We start from the raw sequence: 20,918 nt of genomic DNA, 5'->3' as shown, positions 1-20,918 counted from the left end.
TGAGTCCCACAGTAATGACTGCTGGCTTTACACACCTCTGAGAGATCGCTGCCCACTGCCTGACATTCTGGCTTCTCCCTGTCTGGGGCCGACTATCAGAGCAATAGGGTGGTTCTGTTTTCCTCCCGAACAAGAAATCTAGCCATGCACATTAGCTGTCCGCCCTCTCCACACACAGGGAGTAAGCCAGTAGTGAACTCGGCCCGCCCTCTCCACTCTCCGCAAGCAAGCCAGCAAGGAAGTCTGGCGGCCGCCTTTTTGCGCGCAGTTCACCGCACCTTCACAGTTCCTGAGGTTCAGCGTGCCTTCTCTCTCCTTCCCAGATGGCAGAGCCTCCTCTCAGCCAGCCGTCTGGCACTTCAGGGCAATGTTTCCCCTGTTTTCCAGTTCTAAATTCAAATTTGTTGTGGTAGGCTGCATTTAGGTGTCTACCTTATGCCGCCATCTTGGTTTCTCTCATATGTGCTGTTTTTTAATCATGTTATCTCTGCTACAGATGCTGCCTGTGAGAAGCAAAGGGTCCCAGTTGCACACCAGACCACAAGCACAAGGTTCCAGAGCTGAGAAGAAAAGTCCCTGAAACTATAGGCTGTAAAAACCAGTGGGGATTGTGGGTGAGTGACAAGGAGGCTGCTGGAATACTTGGTGTTCCTCTTAAAGAGCCTGCACTCAAAGGTACACAATCCGGCTTCTTCTGACCTCCAGCACCAGGAGACCCAGAAACATTCAGGAGGAACTGGATTGTCTGACATTGGGGCAGGAACTTGGGGACAGCTTTCTCCCAGACAGGGGGCATTGTTCCCGTGCTTTGACCTCCCCTGTTGCAGGGCTGACTGGCAGGCATATCTGAGGCTCCATCTGTCTGGAGCACATGTTTGCTCCACCTTGGGGATTCCCTTAGACCCTGCCCCATCCAATTTGCAGCCCCTCCCAAATTGTTTGCAACAGCTTTTCCATATGAATGGCCTGTCCTGGCCCAGGCTTCAGACTTTGCTGAAATCTCTCAACAAGTTACAGCATGCCCCAAATCCATCAGAAAAGGCTCAAGACCCAGCTAACACCAGCCTGCTTTGCTTCACCAGGGATTCCAGCAGCCTCCTTGTCATTCACCTGGCACCTCCAAGCTCAATACAAATAGCAAATTGCAGGTCCCTCTGTAGTTCCTACAGTGTGGCCCTAGGCAGTGGCTAACTTTGCATCTCCCTGGAGGTCACAGAGCCAGTGAACTTGGTGGACAGATTCAGATCATAGCAGAATACAACTCTACACATCCATAAGCAACATATTCAAGGGGCAAACTCAGTGAGCACCAAAACCCCAATGAAGCAAGTCCTGCTCCATAGCGGTGTTCCCTGCAGAGCAGCTCTCCTACTGTAGTCACAGATGTTCCAAACAGCCATTGGCCTGAAAGTCAACTCCTCCCAGTGACATCAACAGCAATCAAGGCTCAACTATATGACTATGCACACAGACCACACCGGGGTGCATTTAGAGTGCCCAGCTCAGGTGACTGGGGAGGCTAAGTCACTGGGCCTTATAGGCCAGTCTACCAACATAGCAGCTTTAACTAATACATAGAAACAAATACAGGGAAGCAAGTCAAAATGCAGAGACAAAGAAACATGTCACAAATTAAAGAAATAGAAGCAAGCAAACTACTGGATACAGAGTTCAAAACAATGATTATAAGTTTACCCAAGGATCTTAATGAGACTTTCAAGGATCTTAGTGAGAATGTCAAAGACATGAAAAAGGACCAGTCAGAAATTAAGTATACAATAACTGAAATAAAGATAGTTTACACAGTTTCAATAGTGCCCATTTAAACGAGCAGTGGGACATCCCTCAAGGGGTCCCAGATTACAGAGTATGCAGGCTGGGCTGAGGGACACACACCCCATGCACAAATTTTGTGCACCGGGCCTCTAATGAATAAATAATGATAGAAAACTTCCCTAACTTGGTGAAAGAAGTAGACTTACAAGTCCAAGAAGCACAGAGAGTCCTAAACAAGAGGAAGCCAAAGAAGCCCACACCAAGATACATCATAATTAAAATGCCAAGGATTAAAGACAAATAGAGGATCTTAAAAGTACCAAAAGAAAAAGCAGTTGGTTACCTACAAGGAAGCACCTATATGACTGTGAGCTGATTTCTCAACAGAAACTTTGCAGGCCATAAATATTCAGTGATGAATAATAAGGGCCTACAACCAAGATTATTCTACCCAGCAAAGCTCTCACTTAGAATTGAGGGTCAAATAAAGAGTGTCACAAATAAGAAAAAGCTAAAGGAATTCATCACTGCCAAACCAGTATTATATGAAATGTTGAAGGGTATTCTTTAAGAAGTGGAGGAGGAGGAAACAAGAGAGAAGGAGGAGAAAAAAATATGAATAAAATGGTAACAAATACATATCTATCAACAATTGAATCTAAAAATCAATATAAGCCTTGGCTCAGTGGTAGAGCGTTGGTCTGTGGATTGAAAGGTCCCAGGTTCGATTCCGGTCAAGGGCATGTACATTGGTTGCGGGCACATCCCTGGTAGGGGGTGTGCAAGAGGCAGCTGGTCGGTGTTTCTCTCTCATCGACGTTTCTAGCTCTCTATCCCTCTCTCCTCCTCTCTGTAAAAAATCAATAAAATATATATTTAAAAAAAATTTTTAAATCAAAATCAAAATAAACTAATGAAAGCTAATTAACAAAATAAACTGGTGAATAAAATAGAATCAGAGGCATAGAAGCTTAGAAAACACTGACAAATCTCAGAGGGAAGAAAGGTAGGGGTGGGTAGGGGGGTGGCAGGAAGAGATTAGGCAAAGTTCTTTTTTTTATATAAAATATACTTTATTGATTGATTTTGTACAGAGAGGAAGGGAGAGAGATACAGAGTTAGAAACATCGATGAGAGAGAGTCATCGATCAGCTGCCTCTTGCACACCCCTCTTGGGGATATGCCTGCAACCAAGGTACATGCCCTTGACCAGAATCGAACCCAGGACTCTTCAGTCCCCAAGCCGACGCTCTATCCATTGAGCCAAACTGGTTTCGGCTAACCAAAGTTCTTATTGGACACAGACAATAGGGTGCTGAAGGCTGGGGGTAGGGCAGGAACTGGTTGGAGGGGGACAATGATGGGGGGGAAAGGAGATATCTATAAAACTCAACAACAGAATTTTTTTTAAATCTTTATTGTTAAAAGTATTACATATGTCCCCTTCCCCCTGTCCCCCATTAATCCCCTCCAGCCCATCCACAATATTTCTTTTTTAATATATTTTTTATTGATTTTGTACAGAGAGGAAGGGAGAGAGATAGAGAGTTAGAAACATCGATGAGAGAGAGTCATCGATCAGCTGCCTCTTGCACACCCCCTACTGGGGATGTGCCCACAACCAAGGTACATGCCCTTGACCGGAATCGAACCCGGGTCCTTAAGTCCCCAAGCCGACGCTCTATCCATTGAGCCAAACCGGTTTTGGCCCATCCACAATATTTTTAACAAAAAAATTAAAATCTCCTTCAATCTATTAAAGAACTGTTTTAGACACTCTAGCAATTAAACTCATTTTTTACTAATATGTATTTTTAAAATTATTTCTTTATTGATTTCATAGAGGAAGGGAGAGGGAAAGAGAGATAGAAAGATCAATGATGAGAGAAAATCATTGATTGGCTGCCTCCTGTATGTTCCCTAATGGGGATCAAGCCTGTAACCCAGGCATGTGCCTTCAACCGAAATCGAACCTGAGACCCTTCAGTCTGCAGGCTGATGTTCTATGCACTGAGCCAAACCGGCTAGGGCTAATAAATTTTTAAAATATGCCTTTGGGATGCTGAATGAAGTAAAATTAGCAAAGAAAAAAAGATAAAAGGATATCTGGGAGCCCTTATTTTAGGGTTGCAAAGGACAAAAGTGCACATCCAGAAGTACCTCTTAGGCATCTATCCAGCAATAGTGGTGCTTAGTCACAGACATGTCCCTTCAGAGTTCCCTCCAGAGTGGTCCCCTCTAGGGTGGTGGTACACCATCCCAAATTCTGGAACTGAATTTGCCCCACTTAACTAAGGTCACTATGGCAATGGTTATTTTTGCCACACCTACCCCCTAGTCCAGTACAAGGACAATAGATGGTAGGGCATATGAACCACACTACCTACAACATGACCAAAAAGCATACCTGGTGCCACTCCTTCAGATTAAACTATGCCTCTGATCCTATTTTATTAACAAAATTTATTTTGCTCATTAGATTTGTTCATTTGAGTTTTAGATTCAACTGTTGCCATTTTATTATGACATTTTATTTATTTTTATTTATTTATTAAAATATATTTTATTGATTTTTCACAGAGAGGGAGAGATATAGAGAGATAGAAACGTCGATGAGAGAGAAACATCGACCAGCTGCCTCTTGCACACCCCCTACTGGGGATGTGCCCACAACCCAGATACATGCCCTTGACTAGAATCGAACCTGGGACCTTTCAGTCCACAGACCAACGCTCTACCACTGAGCCAAACCGGTTTTGGCAATATTATGACATTTTACATGGGGATATTTCATCTTCCATAAAAATTGTGGCAAGCACCACTTATTTATTACATAGTAATCTGGGCCCTCGCGGGTTTGGCTCACTGGATAGAGTATCAGCCCGCTGACTGAAGGGTCCCAGGTTCAATTCCAGTCAAGGGCCCATACCTGGGTTTCAGGCTCCTCCCTGGCCCAGACCCTCCTTGAAGCGCATGCAGGAGGCAACCAATCTGTGTGTTTCTCTCACATTGATATTTCTCTCAGTCTTCCACTCTATTTAAAAATCAATGGGAAAGTATCCTTAGATGAAGATTAAAATATTATATATATGGCACCCATGATATATAGGCCTTTGTGCTTGGCATCAGAAACACAGATAACAAAATGTCCTTGCTCTCCAGGAGCCTGCAATCTAATGAGGTAAATGATTAAACAAAGAATAATGATTTTATTGTAATAATAATGATGATCAAGACACCATTTAAGAAATAACTGCAATTTTTTATAAGAATTTTTATTGATTTTGAGAGAGAAAGGAAGTGAAAGAGAGAAACATCAATTGGCTACCTCCAGCATGCCCCCTACTGGGAATTCAGCCCATAACCTGGGCACATGCCCTGACTGGCAATTTTCCAGTACATGAGTTGACACCCAACCAACTGAGTCACACCCGCCAGGGCATAACTGCTAATTTCTATATTTTTCTTGGAAATATTTTCTTTAGTTTAATTTTTTAATAAATAACATATATTTTTAATATATATTTTATTGATTTTTCACAGAGAGGAAGAGAAAGGGATAGAGAGCTTAAAACATCGATGAGAGAGAAGCATCGATCAGCTGCCTCTTGCACACCCCGCACTGGGGATGTGCCAGCAACCAAGGTACATGCCCTTGACCAGAATCGAACCTGGGATCTTTCAGTCCGCAGGCCGTCGCTCTATCCACTGAGCCAAACCGGTTTCGGCAATAAGTAACATATTCTTATGATTCAGAATTTAAGTAGAAAAGGATATTCAGTGAAGTCCAGGAATAGCCACTCATTTCCTATTCCCCAAGGCAAGCAGCACTGAAGAGAGTACTATAATAGCTTCCTGTTACCATAGCCATGGGATGGCATTACCAGAATAATGACCATCATGTAAACCTGACCCTGACTGAGGCTTATCAGAGAATTGTTTCATCCCAAATACTAAAAATTCATCATGGAATGACTGCCTGCTTGCCAAATCTAAAGTATACTTCTCAGTCCCTATCTTCCTTAACATTCCCACCACGTTTCCTGCTCTCCAAATTTCATCCTCCTTTAACCTTTTGTTGTTATTGTCTTAAAACAACACAAATTTATTACCCTACAATTCCGCAGGTCAGAGTGTGAAATGGGTCTCACTAGGCTTATCAAGGTGTTGGCAGGGTTGTTTCTCTGGAGGCTCTAGGGAAGAATCCATTTCCTTGCCTTTGCTAGGCTCGAGGCTGCCCGTATTCCTCGGCCCCTTCATCCATCTTTAAGGTCAACAACATTAGGCTGTTTTTCTCATGCTGCCATCTCTCTGGTTCTCTCTTCTTGACCTCTTAATGGTACCACTTAAATCCTCTTCTCCTAGATATCTAGTCCTTTGTTCTTTGGTCCACACTTTAAAAGGGTGGTATTCCCACCTGGCTGGTGTGGCTCAGTAGTTGAGTGTCAACCAATGAACCAGGAAGTCATGGTTCAATTTCTGGTTCCTGGTCAGGCATGTGTATGGGTTGCAGGCTTGATCCCTATTAGGGGCACCTGAAAGGCAGCCAATCAATGATTCTCTCTCATCATTAATGTTTCCGTCTCTCCTCTCCCTTTCTCTCTCAAATCAATGGGAAAAAAAAAAAAAAAAAAAATATATATATATATATATATATATATATATATATATATATATATATCTCCCGATAGATAGATAATAGATAATAGATAGATAGATAGATATATTTAGATTTTTTTAAGGTAAAAACTGACCTTGTCAGGAAAGATGCCAGCCTAGGACAACATTGGCTCAAAATCGAGTGAGCCCCACAAATAGTGGACCCAAAGGTCTTTGAGTGTGTGAGTTTGGGTTTTGTTTTTTGTCTTTTTGGTGTGATGTGAGAAGATCTTTTTTTTTCGTTGTTTTTCCTTCCTTTTTTTCCTTGCATGTCTCTAATTTCTATCTTTCCTTTTATTCTATTGTGGACAAAACGGGCCACATGCTAACCTGACTAGCTCAGGGAAGGCCTGCATGGCAGCCTTGTAAACTCAGAGATCTAAAGTAACCAGAAAGGATGGTCTGAAATTAAACTTTTTAACTAAAAAGCAGTTTATGATGGGTAGTCACTTCCTAGGTTGGTATCTTCACTGATAAGATCAACCTTTACCTTAACTGAGCCTGATGTCTCTTTGCATCTATGATAACACACCTTTGAAATATCTGAGTAGTAACTTCCCTTTTTCCGGACCCCTTGGGGCACAACCTAATGTGCCTGGGCACCAGAACAGATACCACAAATTCCTTCATATTATTGTTATCATGTTAATTGTTGACAGTTGGGTCTAGTCTATCCTTTTACTCTTTATCCAATCCCAGAGGTTCCGCCCTCCTGAGCTTTCTCCCACCTCTCTAACCTAACACCAATGGATTTCCTGTAACCCACCAACTTCCCCTTCGATTACATCTGTATCATTTCAACTCATTCCCCACTTGGTGCCTGCTTTTGGCTTTTTCATAGTCAAACAATTCCAGAATGGACAACTAAAAGAGAAAATGAAAAATAAATTTAAGTTCAGTGGTTGAGAGTCGACCTAAAACCAGGAAATCACAATTCAATTCCTGGTCAGCACACATGTCTAGGTTGTAGGCTCAATCCAAAATAGGGGGGGTGTGGGCAGTAGCTGATCAATGATTCTTATCATTCATGTTTCTCTCTCTCTCCCTTTCCCTCTCTGAAATCAAAAACATATTTTTTAAAGTAAATAAATTCAAATAATCCTGGTCTACACTCCCAACACCACCACCCCCAACGCTACCACTAACTTCATGAAGGGCAATAAAGTTTAAAATCTCTTAGGAGAGCTATTTGCTGGACAAGAATCATTGTAGAATTTTATGTTTCAATGGCATGCTTCATTACAGTTGAAGTACATTCAAAACATTTATCTATACACTATGTACCAATGTATTGACTACTAACCAGAAAAGCTGGGAAAGAGTAGGTAAGATAATTGAGTCACCTTAAAGTTCAGAAACTAATTACAATGTTGTTATACTTACCTAGATTGATCCTATCTTGTGTATTTGAACAATACTGTACCTTTCTAGATGCAGAAACATGCCTAAATAAGTTAAATGTAATTCCTCCAGCAATTTTAGGAGTAGCATGTAAATGAAAAGGGGCCATGTGCTAACCTAACTCAGGGAAGGCCTGCATAATGGCCTTGCAAACTCAGTCCTCAAGTAACCACAAAGGATGGTCTGAAATTAAAATCTTTTAATTAAAAAGCAGTTTATAATGGTAGTCATATCCTAGGTCAGTATCTTCCCTGACAAAAATCAATTTCAATCTTTACTGAGCCTATTGTCTTTTTGGATCTAAGATAACATACCTGTGGAATGTTAGAGTAACTTGTAACTTCCCTTTTTCTGGACTCCTCAGGGTACAATAAATGGCACCAGTGTGCAGACCACAAATTCCCTGTTACCATGTTAAATGTTGACTGTTAGCTATCCTGTACCTACCTATGTAAAAGAAGTGTGTCTATCATTTTACCTTTTATCCAATCCCAGAGGTTTCCCCACTTAGCTTTCTCCCACCTCCCTAATCTATCACCAATGGATTTCATGTAACCAAACTGCCATTCTCCAGAGGACTATCTCAATAAGTTGAGATTCTGCTTCCAGGCAATTGTTGACCGTTTGGCTCAAATAAACTCACAAAAATTCTTTATAGGTTTGAATGTTTTTGTTGTTGTTTTTTTTTTTTTTTTTTATGTCATGCATTTATATACATTGATCTTTATGCAAGATATAGCTGCCCCAATTGCAGAACCAGAAGCTTTCATCATAACCAAGGCTACCAAAAAAATCCTTCTTAAAACATCTCTCAACAACAAAAAACAACCCCAAACAAAACAGCCCTAGCCAGTTTGCTCAGTGTTTAGAGCCTCAGTCTAAGGACTGGAGTCATGGATTCGATTCCTGGTCAAGGACACATATCTCCATTGTTGTTAGATTCCATCCTCAGTCAGGTGGATGCAGGGGGCAACTACTTAATGTCTCTCTGATGTCAATGTCTCTCTTTAAACCCCTCCCTTCCATTACATTCTTAAGAATCAATGGAGCCGAAACCGGTTTGGCTCAGTGATAAGAGCGTCGGCCTGCGTACTGAAAGGTCTCGGGTTCGATTCCAGTCAGGGGCATGTACCTTGGTTGCGGGCACATCCCCAGTAGAGGGTGTGCAGGAGGCAGCTGGTCGATGTTTCTCTCTCATCGACGTTTCTGGCTCTCTATCTCTCACCCTTCTTCTCTGTAAAAAAATCAATAAAATATATTTTTTTAAAAATCAATGGAAAAAATATCCTCAGGGGAAGATTTTAATTTATTTTTTATTTATTTATTTTCTCAGAGGAAGATTTAAAACAAAAACAAAAAAATATTTTCACGCACTCAATGGGGGAAAAAAATGAGGCTGAGATTATGACATTGTGAGTTAGGATTGTCTAATTTTAAGTCTGCAGAGTTGGAAAAAAAAAAAAGCTTCACTAAGATAACTGAAGAAACTTGAGTTTGTGAAAATCTCAAAGTAAAAATTAGAATCACATTAGCCAACTTTCAAAATTTCACAGGATTTTAACATTTAATTGGTCTGCTTTGTACTTTGTTCAGAAAAATATGCATAAAGAGGCTTCCTATTTTAGGAGAACTGGGAGGCTTCAAAGAAACCTCACACAAGAGTTGCTGGAAAGATTTCCAGGAGACAAGCACGGTCCAACACTAGGGAGCCAGTTTATTTAAACAGCCTTTAAGCAAAACTCCCATATAACTTCCTAGCCAATGCTTTTCCTCAAAATTGTTTCATTTCCTCCAACACTGCCAGGAAGGCCAGTGAAGAAATGTGCAAAATATTTTATTTTTAAACTTTGCTATAACTGAATTATACCAATAAGACTCAAAGTATCATCATGAATAATATCAGTATAAATTCCCATTAATGTTATCCTTAGGTTTTCCTCTTCATTCTCCCTTATTCTCTATTGGATATTCAAAAAAAAAAAAAAGAAAGAAAGAAAGAAAAAAGATAACCCATGAAGTTAAAGTGTTTACTTTTAACAGCACTGTTTATTGAGAAGTTCCTATGGTAAAAGGTATTTTAAATACCTTATGTATTCTTTAAAAGGAAATTAACAAAATTTTAAATGTTTATATCTACCTATGTGAAACAGGTGAGAAACACTTTCCCTGAAATCTACATTTTTATAATCTATATATTTGTATTAAAAAATAGTGAAAAACATTCAATTCATAATAACTTTTCTCAAAGTTGACTTTTATATATGGGATCCACCAGTTCAATAAAGTAGAAATACTTAACAGAAGGCAACATTTCAGGCTTATTTCCTTGATGTCAAATATCAATGGTTCAGGTGTTAAGTGTTTGCATCGTTCAGGTTTTTTGTTTTTGTCTTTAAGTCTATATCTAAATAAAACAGAACATTTGAATGCTTTTTACCCACTTCAGCAATAAACCTGGCTTAATTTTTAGGCCCAATATAGTAGAAACTCGGTTTTCAAACTTAATCCCTTCTGGAGGCTATTCAAGAAGCTATTCGAAACCGGTTTGGCTCAGTCTGCGGACTGAAAGGTCACGGGTTCGATTCCGGTCAGGGGCATGTACATTGGTTGGGGGCACATCCCCGGGGTGTGCAAGAGGCAGCCGGTCATTGTTTCTCTCTCATCGACGTTTCTAGTTATCTCTCTCTCCTCCTCTCTGTAAAAAATCAATAAAAATGTATATATTGAATATATTTAAAAAAAGCTATTTGTTCAAAAGCCGAATAATCATTTCCCCATTAGAAATAATGTAAATTGAATTAATCATTCCAGACCCCTAAATGATTCTGTTTTTAACCTTTCTTATATACAGTACATGTCTAATGTACAGTTCAGTCTATAAACAAACACTTATTTTCTTAAATTTATCAAACTATCCTACTAGCCTTAACCAAATCACTTTCTGCACTGGGTCCAGGGGTGTCTTTCAGGAAGTCAGAGATAGCATCCCCTACTTTCTATGTAACGGCCATGACTCTAAACAAATCTTATGTTTTAATTATGGAATGACCCGCCTCAGTAGGAAACTAGAGTAATTTATGGAGTCTGAGTTTGTTAAATTCATCAGATGTAAATTTCATTACCCTTCCAGGACAATGCAAAAACAAAACGATTCAAGAGTTCCTTTGCGTTTCCACATCCAATAAAAATTTATTCATATACTCTTACAAAAATATGTACACAAAACGGAGTAATTACAGCTTCACATTCGCCAAAAACAATTCCAGGTTGACCAGAAAGTCACTGGGAAAACATTTGGTTAACATTGATCTATTTACAAATTCAACAAAAACATTTTAAGTAATAATCAACACTTTCTATGACAATGCTTTCAGTGTTTACTCATCCAGGATCACATCCGTTTCAATATCTCTTTAAAAGTTATCTTTGGGTAAGTTAAGCACTAGTTTTTAATACACAGTATTCACTGGTCAAAACGCACTGTTTGCAATTTGCCTTCCATTGGAGAAAGAAAAGTTAAAGGTTTAAAGACTACTCTGACTTATGAAAGGAAAGCAGCTTGTCACCCAAAAAGAGTATAAAGACTGAGAGAAAACCGGCACCTAAAAGAGAACATGAGTCATTAACGTAATCTAATACAATTTTCAAACTGCACCTCTATCGCTGTGCATCTAGGCTTTTATGTCATGGGAAAGGGGCTCCACTCTTCCAGGCCCGACACATGAAGCAAAAAAAAATAAATCCTATGCAAGCCACGCAGGTAAACCGCGGTGTTGGGGGCTCAGTGTTAGTCCCACTCCCGGGCGGACCCCGGAGTCAGGACTTCTGGCCGGAAACGGACGGCGCGGACACAGGCAGGTGTTCAAACCCCGGCTCCGGCGGACTGGAAATGGCAGTAGAATAAGGAGCTATGTTAATAAGTTGACTATTCCCTGATCATTATGTTCTGGGAGCCTTACTAGTTGGCCATAAAGAGACAAAAACGAAAAGTAAACAGTAAGAAAAACCGCGCTGTAAGGCGGATTTGCTCTTCGCAGTTATCTCACCAGATCATGTCTGGGGCTCAAAGCGAGTCAGAGGCGATGTCCCTCAGATTCAAGTTTCGGCGAAGAAACAGGCTAACGTTAACTTATCTGCCAACTGAGCACAGAAAACAAGGGCCGGGACCACTCGCGGTCAGCGGTGGCCAAACCAGCGTCCGGACTTCGTGCTTCCTCTTTCTTTTCAGAGTGGGGACCGCTCAGGGCAAGGCTTTTCCGGGAACTTTCCCATCGCGAACCGGGTTCACAGAGGCGGGCTGACCGCCGGCGAGCAGCCCCGCTCCGGCCGCCGGCCGCCGCCGCGGAGGCGGCGGGAGCGGGCGGGGCAGCGGACGGGGCCGGGAGCCGGGAGCCCCCGAAAAGCCCGCTGCCCCGCACCCGCGGCCCGGCCCGGGCTCGGCCCCGCCTCCTCCCGCTGCCTCCGCCTCCGGCGCCGCGTCCCAGATCCTGGGTCTCCAGTCCGGGCCGGCGCGCCACTTACCCACCGCGAAGGGATTTACGTAGCGGCCTCGTCACTGCTTACGGACGCGAGGAGGTGGGGACCGCAAACCAGCAGCGCGGCGCCGGCGGCGGCCCCACGTCGTCCACGTCAGCTCTGATGCGGCAGCCGCGGTCTCCCCACTGATCCGACCTAAAGTAGCGCGGCAGCCGCACGAACTGCGTCCGCGCGCGCGCGCGCGCCCCGCCCTCCCTTCCGCAGCTCCGCGACCGCCTCCCGGGGGACGCCCGGCAGAAAAATCCAAGCTCGAACTCCGCCCCCTGCCGGCCGCCTGCGGGAGTGCGGCGCTGACAATCCAACAATTAAATGGAACGGGGTAGGGAGAAGCGCCAAGGGGCGGAGCCTCAGGCTGGAGAGGAGGAGCGATCAGGGGGCGGGGCCTCAGGTGGAGAGGAGGAGCGGTCAGGGGGCGGGGCCTTAGGGTGGAGAGGAGGAGCGGGCGGGGGGCGGGGCCTCGGGTGGAGAGGAGGAGCGATCAGGGGGCGGGGCCTCAGGTTGGAGAGGAGGATCGGCCAGGGGGCGTGGCCTCGGGTGAAGAGGAGGACCTGGAAGGGGGCGGAGCAAGGAGAGAGACCGGTGTGGGACTGAGGAGAAAGACCTAGTGGCGAGCTAGGCAGGGAACCGGAAGCTTTCACCGCGCGTGCCCAAAAGCCAATCACCAGGATACAAGCCCGTTGGTGGTTGCTGACCCAAGCTGAGATCCGCGTTATAGGTCTCTCCAGCCTGGACGAGCAAATGCAGAATCTCAAGAGTCTCCTCTCTCCCACAGCTATACAGCGTGCGCCTTCCTGAGAAACGCTCCCATATGCTCAGTCTGCTGCCGCCGCCACCCAACACCCTCCCCCGTAGTGGCCTGGTCTGTGTATCTGTGGCTGAGAAACAGCCATGGCTCCCACTGGGAGATGCGCCAGTGGAGAGGAAGACTGTGCTAGCAAGGAAAACCCTCTGCCTGTAAGGGAGGATAGTTTTGTTTTCATCAACTGGGAACCTGGAACTGTAAATGAGGCGCTTGTAAACTAGGAACCCATTTATTAGTATGTGTACTCGGAACATACTAAGTTATCTTTAGGCAGAGTGGGCCCTCAAAATGCAGTGCTTTTAGCCTAAAAATAAGCCTCTTTACATTCAAGAAAAACGAAATCAGTTAAGTGTCATGCTTGAAACTGTTGTCAAGGCCTTCTGAATAATCCAAGCACTTAATAAGAAATGACAGTAACTGATTTTTTGGTTTCTAATATATACACTTACTGTAAAATTTATAGTAAACTTTAAAATGATATAACAGGGATAAAGAAGAACAGTATTATAACTGGACAATCAATGAGTCCAGGCTGCCTGTCACTACTTGAGCCAATTAAGCAGAGACGGGGTTAAATCATATATGAGGGTTTATCCCAATAATGCCCAGCATTATGATAGAGCAGCAGGTCATCCGCAAAAATCTGCTCAGCCCCTCCTTAAAAGCCAGTTGCTTATATTGGTTAGAGGGACAAAGATCACATGGGAAAGTAGGCAAGTGCAATGATTACAGGTTACAGGCAATGCGGGCTGGGGGGATTGCAGAAGGCTGGATAATAGTCAGTAGGGGCTGGGGATTTGCAAAGGGTGTGTACCTCCAGGACTAGATTGTTTTATCCACAAGGTTGTAAATCTTTCCATGACAGGCAGTTCTTGTAAAAGGAAGATGGACTGCATTCCATTGTTAGCTCCCATGTCTGAGGGCATACAGCTCTCAGCCAGGTTAGAATGTGCTTTCTCTAATCAGAACAGAACAATCATGTTAAACAGCATGATTAATATTTCTTACTAGAGGCCTGGTGCATGAAATTCGTGCACAGGTGTGTTGCGGGGGAGATGTCCCTCAGTCGGGCCTGCACCCTCTCCCAATCCAGCACACCTCAGGGGATGTCCGTGAGCCAGCAAGCAGACATCCCTCTTACAGTCCAGGATCCCTCACTCCTTAACACCTGCCTGTTTGCTCCTTACCACTCGGCTCACTGCTCCTTAGCAGAGCCATGGAGGCAGGAGAAGCTCCCACCACTGCCACTGCGCTCACCAGCCACAAGCCCTGCTTCTGGTTGAATGGCCGCTCTCCTGTGGGAGCACACTGACCACCAGGGGGAAGCTCTTTCATTGGGTGTCTGCCCCTGGTGGTCAGTGCACATCATAGCAACCAATTGTTCTGGTCGTTTACCATGATGGTTGCTTGGGCTTTTATTATATAGACTAGAGGCCCAGTGCATGAAATTTGTGCACTCAGAGGGAGCGGGGGGTCCTCAGCCCTGCCTGCACCCTCTTGCAGCCCAGAAACCCTCAGGGGATATCCAACTGACAGCTGAGGCAAGCTCCCAGTTGGACATCCTTAGCATTGCCACAGAGGCGGGAGAGGCTCCCGCCACCACTGCTGCACTCATTCGCCCTGAGCCTGGCTTCTGGCTGAGCGCTCCCACTGTGGGAGTGCAGTGACCACCAGGGGGCAGCTCCTGCATTGAGCGTCTGCTCCATGGTTGTCAGTGCACGTCAAACAACTGGTTGTATCACCAGTCTATTTGCATATTAGGCTTTTATTATTAGGACTAGAGGTCCAGTGCACAAAATTCGTGCACTGGGGAAGGGGGGAATTGTCTCTCAGCCCAGCCTGCACCCTCTCCAATCTGGGAACCCTCGAGGGCAGTCGGACATCCCTCTCACAATCCAAGGCTGCTGGCTCCCTGTAGTCCAGGATTGCTCGCCGGCCTGCCTTCCTGATTGCCCCTAACTGCTTCTGCCTGCCTTCCTGATTGCCCCTAACTGCTTCTTCCTGCCAGCCTGATCACCCCCTAACTGCTCCCCTGCCAGCCTGTTTGCCCCCAACTTCCCTCCTCTGCCAGCCTGGCCACCCCTAACTGCCCTCCCCTACAGGGTTGATCACTTCCAACTGCCCTCCCTTGCAGGCTTAGTCCCTCTCAACTGCCCTCCCTTGCAGGCCTGGTCCCTCCCAACTGCCCTCCCCTGCTGGCCCTCTTGTGGTGGCCATCTTGTGTCCACATGGGGGCAGGATCTTTGACCACAGGGGGGCAGCCATATTATGAGTTGGAGTGATGGTCAATCTGCATATTACTCTTTTTTAAAAATATATATTTTTATTGATTTTTCACAGAGAAGAAGGGAGAGGGATAGAGAGCTAGAAACATCAATGAGAGAGCTACATCAACCAGCTGCCTCCTGCACACCCCTCACCAGGGATGTGCCCGCAACCAATGTACATGCCCTTGACCGGAATCGAACCTGGGACCTTTCAGTTTGCAGACCGACACTCTACCCACTGAGCCAAACCGGTTCAGCTGTATATTACTCTTTTATTAGATTGTATAGAGGCCTGGTGCACAGGTGGGGGCCAGCTGGTTTGTCCTGAAGGGTGTCCCGGATCAAGGAGGGGATTCTTTTGGGGTGTGGGGCAGCTTGAGTGAGGGGCCTGTGGTGGTTTGCAGGCCAGCCACGTCCCCCAGATACCCAAGTAGAGACCCTGGTATCTGGGATATATTTACTTTCTACAATTGAAACTTTGTAGCCTGGAGCAAAGCCAACCCTCCTGCTTGTTGTTTCTGCTTGGATTTGTTTACCTTCTGTAATTGAAACTTTGTAGCCTTGAGTGGAAGGCTTAGGCAGCAAGAGCAGGCAGAAAGCTTGGCTTTCTCTGTTGCCAAGGAAATGCCTCCCTCCTGCTCTCTGTGGCTGTAGCCATCTTGATTGGGTTTATTTGCATACTCGCTCTGATTGGCTGGTGGCTGTGTCTGGTGGGTGTGGCTTGTGGAGCAGAGTGATGGTTAATTTGCCTATTACTCTTTTTTTTTTGAGAGAGAGAGAGATTGCCTATTACTCTTTTTTTAGGTAGGGTAATTATAGCTAGTCCCCAATATTCTATTTCTGCCCTAACAGTATGTTTATAGAGTATTCTCATTTTGTATTGTGGACAAAAGGGGACACATGCTAACCTGATTAGTTCAGGGAAGGCCTGCATGGCAGCCTTGTAAACTCAGAGATCTAAAGTAGTCACAAAGGATGGTCTAAAATTAAAATGTACTTAAAGCAGTGATGGTGGGTAGTCTCCTCTTAGGCCATTATCTTCCCTAACAAGGTCAATCTTTACCTTAAGTGAGCTTGTCTTTTTGCATCTAAGATAACATATCCTTGAAATGTCAGGTTAACTTGTAAGTGCCCTTTATTCTGGACCCCTCAGGGCACAACCAAATGCCCTAAGCACCAGAACAGACACCACAAACTCCTTCTTTGTTATTGTTATCATGTTAATTGTTGATGATTAACTATCCTATACCCATCTAAGTAAAATAAGTATGTGTCTATCATTTTACTCTTTATTCAATCCCAGAGGTTCCTCTCCCCCTTTGCTTCCTCCCGTCTGTTTACTCTACCCTGTTTCCCCAAAAATAAGACAGTGTCTTAATTTTTTCTCCCAAAGTTACGCTAGGTCTTATTTTCAGGGGATGTCTTATCTTTCCATGCGCTAGGTCTTATTTTCAGAGGATGTCTTATTTTCGGGGAAACACGGTATCATCAATGGATTTCATGTACCTCACCTACATCTCTTCCGATTGCAACATATAAAAATAGGTGAAATCCACCATTCTCTGGAGCACTATCTCAATAAGTTGAGATTCTGCTTCCTGGCGATTGTTGACAGTTTGGCTCAAATAAACTAACAAAAATTCTTTCCAGGTTAGAATGTTTTTACCTTAACATTATGATCAGCAACTTGTCAAACTCAAAAGAGTCTGGAGGTTTTGCTAGAAATAAATGATAAAAATTTATTCAAGGCTCTTAGAGTTTGCAGATTATGAGAAAGCCATGCAAAACCCCAGATGTTACAAGCAAGAAAGAGAAGTTGAGTTTTTATTGTTAAAAATGTATTCCTGAAATACTCAGTCCTGCATTCTTAGCCCTAGATTACATTTTCCATTCTTTTTCACTCCATTTTCTCACTAATTTTCTATACTTACCTGCTAAAATCTTACCCATCCACGCCTGACACTTCTACAAAGATTCTTAGTCAACTACGAATACCCAAAAATCAGACTGGAGGGAGTGAAATATGGTAGCAATCATACTTGGGTAAAAACTGCTGTTTGAATTTTAACCTTGCTATCTGACTTTGACCTTCGATTACTTACTTAAACAATAGGGTAGTTACAGGAGATTGACTCCCACTGACTCAGTAGCTTCAGGGGTAGAAACTATAGATAACCTTTAGTTCTGCTTTTGTATTATGGGCAAGATAGGGCCACATTCCAATGTCCAGCAGGGTGTGACTGGGAACCATCCCTGCGGGCTGTCCCCAGTTTTTAGAATTTAGTCTTTAGGATTTAGGAACAGATAAGGATGGCCAGTTCTTTGTCCTGAGGGGCCAATCAGGGTTAGTCGAAGCAGTGACATCACCGACCTGAGTAAAACCCCTGGACTGGGCGAAATTCGCTCTCTTCCACCATGCTGCCGGCGTGAGTGGGACAGAGCCCATGCTAGCATGGAAAAGGCTCTTTTGTTTATTGCATCGGACTCGGCTCCCTGGTGGTCCTTGGGGATCACAAATTCATCTGGGATCCCCAGCCAGAACCATGAGGGACCCTGATCCGGAGAGCCTGACTGGCCGCGGTAGGTGTGTGTTTGTGTTTTTTTGTGAGCGCTCTGGAGGGACTGCCCCTCCATCAGGGCTCTTACCTGGGTGTTTGCCGGCTGACGCGTCAGCCATGGTTTGAGCCTGGATTCAAATCTGTGATAAATTCTTGCTGGCTTAATCAAATTGGCTTCAGTGGTCCATCTCTTGGGGACTCGCTCCATAACAGGGAGGATATCCCCCTTTATCTTCAGAGCTGAATGAGTTCAGCTCTCATTTATACAGCGAAAGTTTTTTGCTCAGACTTTCAGAAAGCAATTCCAACTGAAAAGCTACCGCTGATCAGTTTGGCTCATTGGATAGGGCGTCGACCTGTGGACTCAAGGGTCCCAGGTTCGATTCCAGTCAAGGCCATGTACCTTGGTTGCAGGCACATCCCCAGTAAGGGGTGTGCAGGAGGCAGCTGATTGATGTTTCTCTCTCATTGATGTTTCTACCTCTCTATCCCTCTTCCTTCCTGTTTGTAAAATCAATAAAATATTTTTTTTTTAAAGAAAAGCTAAAATCATAACCAGCCACCCATTTTTTTCCCTCCAGTCTCAGCTTATAGCCTTGGTTCTGTCAACTCATAACTTTAGTCCCACCTTGAGGATTTTAAAATACAACTCAAATAAAGTCAGACCCTCTACCAAAAGCAAGGAAGGATCTGGATCCAAGAGACAATTCACCCAAGTTCACCCAACAGGCAGGGTACCAGCAGGCTCAATAGGCTCCTTGCTGGATCCTAGCATCAGGTCTTGATCTGGATCCAAGAGACAATTCACCCAAGTTCACCCAACAGGCAGGGTACCAGCAGGCTCAATAGGCTCCTTGCTGGATCCTAGCATCAGGTCTTGTTCTGCAGGTTGGTCCTCAGTGAACTTCTTTGGAATCATGCTGACTACACCAGGTAATGTTAATGTAAAACATTGAAATCTGTAAAGAGTTTTTGTGAGTTTATTTGAGCCAAACTGTCACCAATTGCCGAGAAGCAGAATCTCAATGGATTGGGATAATGCTCCAGAGCAGTGGTCACCCCAACCATTTGGACCTCATGGACCACCAGTGATCCCTGCTCCAGAGAATGGCGGTTTTTCACCTATTTTTATACATTGCAATGAGAAGAGGAGACATAGGTGGGTTACATGAAATTCATTGGTGATAGATTAGAAAGGTGGGAGAAAGCAAAGCTGGAAAGCCTCTGGGATTGGATAAAAAGTGAAATGATTGGGTGCGTACAAGATAGTTAATAGTCAACAATTTTGATAACAATAATGAAGGAGTTTGTGGTGTCTGTTCTGGTGCTTAGGGCATTTGGTTGTGCCCTGAGGGGTCCAGAATAAAGGGCACTTACAAGTTAACCTGACATTTCAAGGATATGTTATCTTAGATGCAAAAAGACAAGCTCACTTACGGTAAAGATTGACCTTGTTAGGGAAGATAATGGCCTAAGAGGTGACGACCCACCATCACTGCTTTAATTACATTTTAATTTTAGACCATCCTTTGTGATTACTTTAGGTCTTTGAGTTTGCAAGACTGCCATGCAGGCCTTCCCTGAACTAATCACGTTAGAATGTGGCCTTATTTTCATCCACACTGCATCCAAAGGATGCATTGATGACCAACTTTTTTGTCAGATAATGGAGTCCCAGGATGCTAGGAAGGCTCATTCCTAAGAAGTCTCAGTGTCAGCATTTGTCTTGCTAAACAGGGTAGACCACTGGGGATAGGGCAAGACCATAACCTTAGATGGCATTCAAAAGTACAATTATTATTCAAAATAAAAGACAGATAAATGAGAGACAGTGAGATCCTACAGATCCTTGTTCAAAAGTATTCTAGATCATTTTCCATTTTTGAGCCATCTTAATTCAAGTTTTTTTGCTGTTTGTGTTAAGTTTGATTTTTCTGCATCTAATATAACATTTACTTACCTAGAACAATATTACACCAGTAGCACAAATTAGGAACAGAAAATGTCTAATACTAGACAAGGAAGGGTCAGAGGGGAACAACTATCTACTATTATCCAGAAGTTCTAATTTTTCTTCTGGGCAGTTAATTGCATCCATTCCTATATTTAGACAATTCTCATCTAAAATACTCCTCTTAGATTATAGCCTAAAAATGTACCAAAGCTTATATTGATAGAAGACCAGCAGTGTGTGATAAAATATTAACTTCATTATCATAGCTGATAATCAGAATATCATTGTCTGGTAGGTGGGAAAGATTAGCAGCTACCCAAGTTAATTTTCTTGTCTAATAAAAGGTTGAGGTCTGGGGAGACATATTTGTTTCCACTAGAAAACCATAAGGAGGATAATATTAAAATTATTTTATATACATTCATTTAATAACAATTAGGTAATATAAGAACAAGGCTTGAACAGCATCAATTTGTGAGCATTACAGGCCTTGTTGATGTCTTGAGATAACTGCCTATCTCCTCTGTAGTCAATGGTTTTTCATCCTTGAGATGAAAGCAAGTGTAAGAAACGGGCAGATGTCCATTCCTGGTTAGGTATCTAATAAGGTAAGGTTCCTTTAACATTGTTGGAGGGAGTCTTTAATTAATGTATTTCCCAGTGGTCAAATATCTCCTGGTTCTTGTGGTCTCATGGGAATACTGTGAAATGAATGTTACTAATTTACCAGTTGCTATAATGCAGAATGTCTGTCTTTTAGTTTTCCTTATGTTTGGGAAACAAAAAAATTAAAATCAACAATATTTTTATCAGAGTCATAATAATAATTATTCTCAGTTCAGTCAGTCCCATAACAACTTTTGTTTATTCTGGTTATTTGCCAGTATTTTTTAAACAGAGTTATTCCTTGAAGTTCTATAAATCTTCATCTAGTTCAAAGACATATAAGCCTGCAAATTAGAGTA

The 20,918-nt window shown here is 43.4% G+C and overlaps 1 protein-coding gene across 18 annotated transcripts in view; it reads right to left on the bottom strand.

Moving 5' to 3' along the window:
• The window catches only part of CREM (cAMP responsive element modulator), a 96,398-nt gene extending 83,750 nt beyond the window's left edge, over window positions 1–12,648 (bottom strand). For 3 of the 18 annotated variants that reach the window (XM_036454449.2, XM_036454460.2, XM_036454536.2), the window contains exon 1: window positions 12,358–12,641. The gene's annotated coding sequence lies outside the window, so the exon portion shown is untranslated. Of the gene's footprint in view, window positions 1–11,882; window positions 12,255–12,357 lie in introns of those variants that run through there. The other 15 variants (XM_036454439.2, XM_036454458.2, XM_036454469.2 and 12 more) reach the window with 11 other exon arrangements.
• Window positions 12,649–20,918: the final 8,270 nt, after the last annotated feature.

Source organism: Pipistrellus kuhlii, unplaced genomic scaffold, assembly GCF_014108245.1.
Source record: "Pipistrellus kuhlii isolate mPipKuh1 unplaced genomic scaffold, mPipKuh1.p scaffold_m20_p_1, whole genome shotgun sequence".
Taxonomy (NCBI): Eukaryota; Metazoa; Chordata; class Mammalia; order Chiroptera; family Vespertilionidae; genus Pipistrellus; species Pipistrellus kuhlii.
This window is presented reverse-complemented; position numbering and strand designations above follow the sequence as displayed.